This window comes from Nycticebus coucang, chromosome 3, assembly GCF_027406575.1.
Source record: "Nycticebus coucang isolate mNycCou1 chromosome 3, mNycCou1.pri, whole genome shotgun sequence".
NCBI lineage: Eukaryota > Metazoa > Chordata > Mammalia > Primates > Lorisidae > Nycticebus > Nycticebus coucang.
In genome coordinates, this window is record NC_069782.1 from 110,163,295 (window position 1) to 110,172,403 (window position 9,109).

Here is a 9,109-nt window from a genome sequence, read left to right on the forward strand (position 1 = left end):
TGTTTGCCTGAGAAAAATGAGGAGAGTTCTTAAATTCTTTCAAGTTTTTCTCTAATATTTCTGGTACATGCATCACCAGGAAAATTTTAAGATAGACTGTGTTATGATCCATTATTTCACTTCAAAGAAATAGAGTCCGATTTCTGATTCACCCACCCAAGTTTCAACTTGTGCAGCTTATCAGTGTTGCTGGGACGGATTCATTTGTTTCTATCTGTGTGACTTTTTTGTTTCTTGATTTTTGTGTATCTCTCAGCTTTTGTAATAACCCATGAATTTGCCTTTTTTTTTTTTATTTCCTCTCTCACTATTCTATTTTGGTTCCCCACTGTGTCTAGCCTCAGCTACTCTAGTAAACTATTAAGTGGTTTCTCAAGTTTTAGTTCTCCCTTTACCATCAACCTATTGCTGCCAGATTAATGTTTTTAAAATGCTGTTTCATCATAAGATCTTAAAAATATTCAGTAATTCCTCATTTTCTACATAATCCAATGTCTTCTTGATATGCCATGAGGATATTTTATTTTATTATTTATTTATTTTTTTGTTGCAGTTTGGCTGGGGCTGAGTTTGAACCTGCCACCCTTGGTGTATGTGGCCAGCACCCTACTCACTGAGCCATAGGTGCTGCCCATCCATGAGGATATTTTAAAAATTGAAGCCAGACTACTCTTCCAGAATTATCTTCAATAGTGTTCTATATAGCAAAATTAAATTATTTGCTCTATGCTCTGCAGGTACATCCACCATCTTCTCTCTTTGCTTGTACCAAACTCAACCTCATGTCTCAGAATTTCACACATTCGTCCAATATTACTTTTTTCATAAAGTGTTTCCTGATCTCCAGGTTAAAATTCTTTTGGAGATTGATTCAGAACTCTTGTAGGATGTTTTCCATCGAATCTCTTAGAGTAAATTTTTGTCTCTTTGGGGACAGGGGGCCATTTCTGTACATATCCGTGTATGTGTGTGTGTATGGTGTACCCATATCATACACATAAAAATACACATATGGGACTGTAATTGTGCCATATCGGACTCACTTTCTGTTCTCTATGGGGCCTGAACAGTGCTCATTGGAATAAAAGTTAGCCTGGGAATGAAAAAAGAAAAGCAGTGTAAGTGGTGAGAAGGGCAGAGATTGGTTTTTGTCTTTCTATCCCTAGAAGTATCTTTGTGGATTAAAGCTGTTATGAAGACAATATTTTAATCACACAAAGATGCCTGTGTTAAAGTTGTATCTCTAGAAATTTCTTACATTGTTACATTGTATGAAGATACTATTTTTAATATCTGTGCAAGAATTTATGTTGTCCTGGAAGAAAAACAAAGTTCATATATTTTTATTGCCTCTTCCTTAGAAATGGCAAACCAGTCTTTTACAGCTCTGGCAAAGGAAATATGCAAGCCCCACTTACGGAGTCTCCTCAGTCTCTGAACCTCATGGATATATTTTGATGGTCATTTATTCCCTCTTCTTCTGGTAACAGCAACAAAAATCTCTTGTGAAAACCAACTCTTTCTCATTCTTCATCTATGTGGCTCTAACATGGTTCATACCAACCTGCCCACCGCTAACTCTGAATGAGCTTGTGATCCAGACACTGCCAACTCTATAGGACTCCATCTTGTCAGCAAATGCATGACCCCCACAATCCCACAACTTGTATTAAACAAATGAGGTTTTCTAAAAGCTAAATTTGCTAAAGTTATAGAATATGTGTTTGAAGTTGTTTCTGTTCTTCTTATTTCATTGTGGGGAAAGCCTTTCTTTGAAAAAAACAATACTACAGAGGAAATCAGAGCAGACTTGAAGACAGAAGCTTAGTAACACCTGAGCGCTGGATTATGATTTCACTGTATCTGAATGTGAGGCCATAATTTACCTTCTTATCAGTTTCTTTTTTTGTTAGATTCCTGTAACCTTAGAAAATGAAATAATAATCATGCCAATGATACGTTTACAAGAATAAAAAGAATTCAAGAAAAAAATGGTTGTGATAGTTTGTAAAAAAAACAGAATTAATGAAGTGACAAAAGACAAAAAGCACTACTTGGGGTATCTTCTATGAAGTATCTTAACAATAGTATTCTTTAAAATGTGCAATAGTAGTTTCTTGAAAAGGAAGAATACCTGGGGGACCTAGAATAATGCAGAAAACCACAGAGTTCTCTATAATTCTGCACCACCACACACACACACACACAAAAGCCGGCATTGTTTATCACAGTATCTATAGTTCCTATCAAACAGGGTCAATGTTTGATGAATGAATACCTAAATAAATGAGGCCTGGGCATATGGCCAACTACCTAGAAAATTCAGAGGGAAAGAGAGAATCGTTGCAGAGAAACAGAACTCAACAAATATTACCAACATATTTTTCTGAGAGACAGAAAGAAAAAGCATACATTTGTTCCATTACACCACGTGGTATAACCACAGGGGGGTTACATAAAGGAAGTGAAGCCACACTTTCACTGTGCAGTGTTCAAAATGAACAATAGAGCAATTTTACAATTTAAGAAGAAACTATGAGAATCTTAGGATGGTTAGAAAAAATAGATGAACATGGATTTATTAAGGGAAAAACATGATATTAATTTGGCCAGTTAGTTATTTTAGCAGAGAATACAATCTAATAAAGGATATTCCTAGGGAAAATACAGGGTAAGAGTATATATTGTGTTCAAATAAAAACAAATCTGGACTTAAATAAGGGGAGATTTTATTCATAGAGACTATTGCAGTAGGGAGAAGCCTCTGATCTCAGCAATCTTCAAACCCCTCAAAATCAAACTAAAAAGATTTTATTTATAGAGAAAACCAAGAAAGGATAGCAGAAACTTTTTTGCAGTTTTTGGCTAGGGCCAGGTTTGAACCCACCACCTCTGGTACATGGGGCCAGCGCCCTACTCCTTTGAGCCACAGGCACTGCCCAATAGCAGAAACTTTTAAAGGGTCCTCAGGCAAGTTCAGGGTAATATGCAGATAGCATAATTGGTGCAGTTGACAGTGAATGTCTTCCTGTGATCTGCAGACTCTTCAGATGAGCTGTTTAGGGGGACATGTTTTAAAGCCTGAATTATGAAGCATGAGTTAAACTGAGTGCTTGGTTTAAGTGTAGGGTAAGCCAACATTCAGGGGCCTGTTTAGAGAAGAGGTCAAGACAAAGCAGAGGATAAGAAATGGGAAGATATGAATACTTGGTCATTGACTGGAATGGTAGAAAGTAGGAGAAATATTCTGAATCTTTCCGAAATTCAAAGTGATATTTACATGGAATATGTAGACACCCTACATTTTGATACATTTAAAATAAATAAACTTGACATTTGAAGAATTGAACTAAGTCATATTCTTGAAGTGAAAGAAAACTGTATTTTGTATAAAACTATAATAATTTAAGGAAGAATAGTTTCTTAATGAGGACTATTAAATAATATGAGAAGTTACTAATATTCAGTATTTTTAAAATTGAGATTGAGAACAAAATTGAGTATTTTACTTTCCTTCAAAGTAGATAGATCTGGGCATGTCCTGTATAATTATTAGAGGACCACAGGAGCAAAGATACAAAGTATTAATAAAGAACAGTGTGGTCAGCTATGAGATGCTCCGGAGTGGACCCAATAATAGGATTAAAGTGGAACATTCTCTTGTGTCCCAAAGCTTTTAACCACAGATCAAAATAAAAAGTGTCCAAAAGAATCACTTATAGAGATCCAGAGTCCCTGATTGGATATTTGTATTCACAGAGGTCTACTGATTTTCCCCTGCACCTTTAGAGTAGGTAAAAATGAGCAGGGGAGCTGAAATTGAAATATATAATTAACCTGTCCAAGTGAAAGAATGTGAAAGGAGGATTTGATATATCTCAGATAGGAAACTGAGATTGGAAAAAATAAAAACATTTCACGTTTAGGTCCCAATCAATCAAGATTTTTCAATAAACTTGTTGCATAATTATACACCAAGGGTTTTGACAGCATGACAGATAGAAACATGGGGAAAAAAGGACCAGAACTGACATACTTAAAATGTAGCTGTTCCTCTCGGCAGGTGAATTGGAAATTAGCATATTGTGGGGTCTGAAAATCATAGGCACAGGCCCATTATGTAGAACTGCACCCAAACATGTTAGAAACAGGCAGAAGTTCTGGCATGCAAGAATCAAATGAGAGAATCAGCAAATTAGTAACAGGATACTGATGCTTTAGTGAACCCTCTGCATATATTTTTGTCTGTATACCGTAAGAATTAATAGTACTCTGAATTTACGTGACTTGACCCTGCACTATAATTGAATGATAATATATGAAAAATGGTAATATAAAATACTGATCAAAAGTAACAATTTTTTAAATTTCAGATTAATATGGGCGCATATGATTAGACTATATTGTATTTGTAAGATTAAAGTTTGTGCTGCGATTATGTCCTTCAGCCAGGAAGTGTACCATATACTTGCAAATTGTACATGTGGAACTTACTGAACCTGCCCTTCCCCTCCCCCTTTCTTGAATTTAATTGAGTTTTTCTCTCAGATGAGCACGTGGTTGTTAATCTATTAGTTTCAACTTAGTATTGAGTACCTGTGATGCATGTTTTTCCATTCTTATGATACTGTACTTAGGAGAGTATTCTCCAAATCCTTTCAGGTTGATGCAAAGGATATAACATCTTTATGTTTTTTATGGCTGAATAATATTCTATGGCATACATTTATATGCCACAGTTTATTTATCTATTCATGGGTTGAAGGGCACTTGAGGTGTTTCTGCACCTTTGTGATTGTGAATTGAGCTACTATAAACATTTGTGTGCAAATGTTCTTATGGTAAAATGACTGTTTTTCTTTTGAGTAGATACTTAGTAATGGGATTGCAGAATCAAATGGAAGGTCTGTTTTTAGTTCTTTGAGAACTCTTCATACTCCTTTCTATAAAGGCTATAATAGTGTGCATCCCACCGACAGTGCAGGACTGTTCACTTCTCTCCATATCCGTGCCAGCATCTATTGCTTTGGGACCTTGTGATGTGGGCCATCCTCACTGGAGTTAGATGATATCTCAAAGTGGTTTTTTTTTTTTTTTATTAAATCATAGCTGTGTACATTGATATAATCATGGGGCATTATTCACTAGCTTCACAGACCGTTTACCAAGTTTTGACTTGCATTTCTCTGATAATTAGAGACAATGAGCACTTTTTTTTTTAATGTGTGTTTGTTGGCCATTTTTCTGTCTTCATGAAAAAAGATTCTATTCATGTTTCTTGCCCAGTCATTAACGGGCTTGTTTGCTCTTTTCTTTGTTTTTGTTTGGTTCTTTGTAGATTCTGCTTATTAGACTTTTGTCATATTCATACCATGCAAATATCCTCTCCCCTTCTGAAGGTTGTCTCCTTGTTTTGTTTATTGTGTTCTTAGCTGTGCAGAAAGTTCTTAACTTGACCTTTAACTTTATTTACTTTCATTGTTGCTGAAATAGCCAATGGGGTCTTCTTCATAAATTCCTTTCCTATCATGATTATATTAATGTACACAGCTATGATTTAATAAAAACAAAAATTCCTTTCCTAGACTGATAAGATTCGGAGTTTTTCTAACTTTCTTTTAGAGTTTTATAGTTTTATATCTTAGTTTTAATTCTTTTTCCATTGTGAATAAATTTTTGTAAGTGGTGAGGGGTATGGGTTCAGTTTTAGTCTTTTACATGTGGCTTACCAGTTTTCCCAGCACCATTTATTAAATAGGGATCTTTTTCTCCAGTGTATGCTTCAGTTTGCGATATAAAAGAACATACGGTGATAGGGGGTTGGTTTTAGCCCTAGGTTCTCTATTGTGTTCCATACATCTATGTCTCTATTTTTATGCCAATACATTGCTATTTTGATCACTATAGATTTGTAGTATAACCTGAAATCTGGTAACATGATGCTTCCAGATTTATTCCTATTTTGTAGAATTGTGTTGGCTCTTCAGGTTTGTTTTCTGGTTCCATGAGAAACATCGAACCATTTATTTAAGATCTTCAAAGTATGACATTAGTATTTTAGTAGGTACTCCATTAAATCCATAGATTGCTTTGGGTAGCAAATTTAACAATGTGTTGATTCTTCCCAGCCATGAGTGTGGTATTTTCTTCCATCTGCTAACATCCTCTGATATTTCTTTTCTCAGTGTTTCATAGTTCTGTCTATAGAGATCCTTCCCATCCCTTGTTAAATTAAACTGATAGAAGCCATCTACAACAAATCCAAAGCCAGTATCATATTGAATAGATTAAAAACAAAAGCATTTCTACTCAAAACTGGAACCAGACAAGGATGTCCACTGTCACCAATATAACTCAACATAATGCTGGAAGTCCTAGCCAATCAGGCAAGAGAAGACTATCAAGGGTATCTAAATGGGAACAGAGGTTGTGAAACTATCACTTTTTGCTGATGATACGATCTTATACTTAGAAAACACCATGGACTCAACCATGAGACTCCTGTAAGTGATCAGTAAATACATCTGAGGTTATAAAATCAATGTTCACAAGTCAGCCTTTTTTTCATATATGCCAGCAACAGTTACGCTGAGAATCAAATCAAAGGGACAATACCCTTCATGGTAGCAGCAAACAAAACTCCCAATCGTTGCAATGTGTCATATGCATTCTGACTCCATTACATTTATTTCTAAAAAAGATTTCAATAGTCTAATGAGGTAGGTATTCTTTTTTTCCCCTAAATTTTATAAAACAGGGAGCTGAGAAATAGGTTAAATGTTGCAAATGCCACATTTTGCTCTTAACTGGTGTTAGATGTTAATGAAGAGAAAGCACAAAAAGAGCTGGATCTTCCCAACAGATATTTTGTTGGGGGTATGGTGAAGCCTAAAGGAATGTTTCTACACTGCTACAGAAAATCTTCTCTGCTGACCAAATAGCTCATATCTTCTGATTTCAGCATCTAGTCCAGGATCATTGCTGGGCATCATTATGAAAAATATCCAAACCTGGAGATAAGGAGAAAACTGCAGATTTTTAGAATACTATCCTGGAACACATAAAACATCCACATGAGAATGATTTTATTCTATGGGAAGATGTACCTTTGTTTGACTTGTTAATTCTTATTGATCAGAAAGGCTCTCTGAGGCTGCATATTAACTTACAGACATTTTCCAGTATAGATATGAATGATTTTCATTGAGTAGAAAAGATAATCCTGAGGTTATAGTTTTATTGCTTCTATGATATTACAAGTTTCATATCAAAATTTGCAATAATATTTTGGTGTTATCTCTTTCATTGAGAATAAATGTTCATTGTCTCAAATTCTTCTTTGAACCAAGACACTATCTGACTTTTTATCCTATTAGTAGGTTATATAAACCTTGACAATCACTAACTTTTTATGTGTATAAGAATCATGTGTTTAAGTTTTAATGAAAAATATAATTAAGGATTTATTGGCCATATTTATTTCTTTAGATTTCCTGTTTTTTTTTTTTTTTTTTTTTTTTTGCAGTTTTTGGCTGGGGCTGGGTTTGAACCCACCACCTCCAGCATATGGGGCTGGCACCTTACTCCGCTGAGCCACAGGTGCCACCCTAGATTTCCTGTTTTAAACAGACCATTCCCTTCAGGATATACAGGTTTCTTTAGATTAATTAATATCTCTGAATGAGATATAACTAAACTTGTGGGACTAGGAGACTATCAATTTAATTAGTTTAATTCACAGAACTTTATTTCCCTCACCTAGGTTACTTTAAAATGTTCTCTGTCGTTCCTAAATGGTGCTATGAATGTGAAACATTTGTAAATGAATTACGACAAGCTATTTAGAGACTATAACTTAATAGACCCAAACTGGGGCAAAAGAAACTGCATTTTAATAAGCAACACATTTCTTCCTATCTTAACCTTGGCACCTCAAAAGTCCTACTTCTCTACTGATATGATCTGAATTGTTGCTTTTACATACTGAGTGATAATCAGAGTAGTTCTCTTGTCATAGGGCAGTTAAAGGAACAATTGTTCTCTTGGGTCAAAAGCTGTGTCAAGGTTACATAATGGGTAATCTCAAATTTAGAAGGGCCAGTATTTAAACCACATTGTTGAATGTGAGCAAACTGGAGTCCAAGTGGTAATCTGCAATTTGGCTTTCATGCCCTTACACTGGGCTAGGGGTATTTAGGCTTATTCTCACCAGATTATACCAGATTCTAAAGGACCAGGATTAGGCAATGGTTTCATCTAGTGCTACCAACAGAAGGCTTTTGCCTTCATCCGAGGGCAATGGCAACCAACAGGCTCCCCTGGATTTAAGCAGATATGGGGTGTGAATAACTAGGACTAATAATTTCCTGTTGTTCTACAAAACAAGGCAGGATTTTATGTGTAAAGAAGAGTGTCCCGGAAATCTAGTTCCTCTGGAGGGTCCTCCTGGTTATACTCAATCATTTATAACATTCTCCCAGTATTTCCAGCTTCTGCTCTTACTTTGAAAAAGCTAATCCTTAACAAGAATTTATGATCCCATTTTCCACAAGTGAAAACAAGAGTAACATGTCAGTCATTTCTTGATAAAATTTCCAGTCAGTTCTTATTTTGCTCCTTTTAAAATTAAAGAACAAATAGCCTTATCTCTTAAAATATGGCCTTAATATTTATGGAAAACATGATGTGGCAGTTGTTACAAGCTTGGACTTAAACCAGTAAAATAAAAACTATTCATTAGAAATATAATCATTGATTTTTGTACAAGGGTAGAAAAATAGAAGACTGAGAGCCATAAAATCTAGAGGTAGAATTGAATAAGTTGTAAACTTTCTTCGCATCACATTTTTATTAATTTATGTTTCCGTGATCTTAAAATTTTTCTCCTTCTTTATGTTCTCAGTATCTTGTTAGCAAGCTTCATTTTTCACTTTTATGCACACCTTATCAAACCATGTTCAGATAAGTTGTTATGTGTCCTCAATTTATTTTTACAATATACTTATTTAACAAATAGTTCAATCAGGGAAAACTGTAGACCTTAATTTTTAGCTAAGATTTTTTCTCTTTTAATAATGTTGGTCTTGCAGGCTTAGTCCAAAATTTTGCT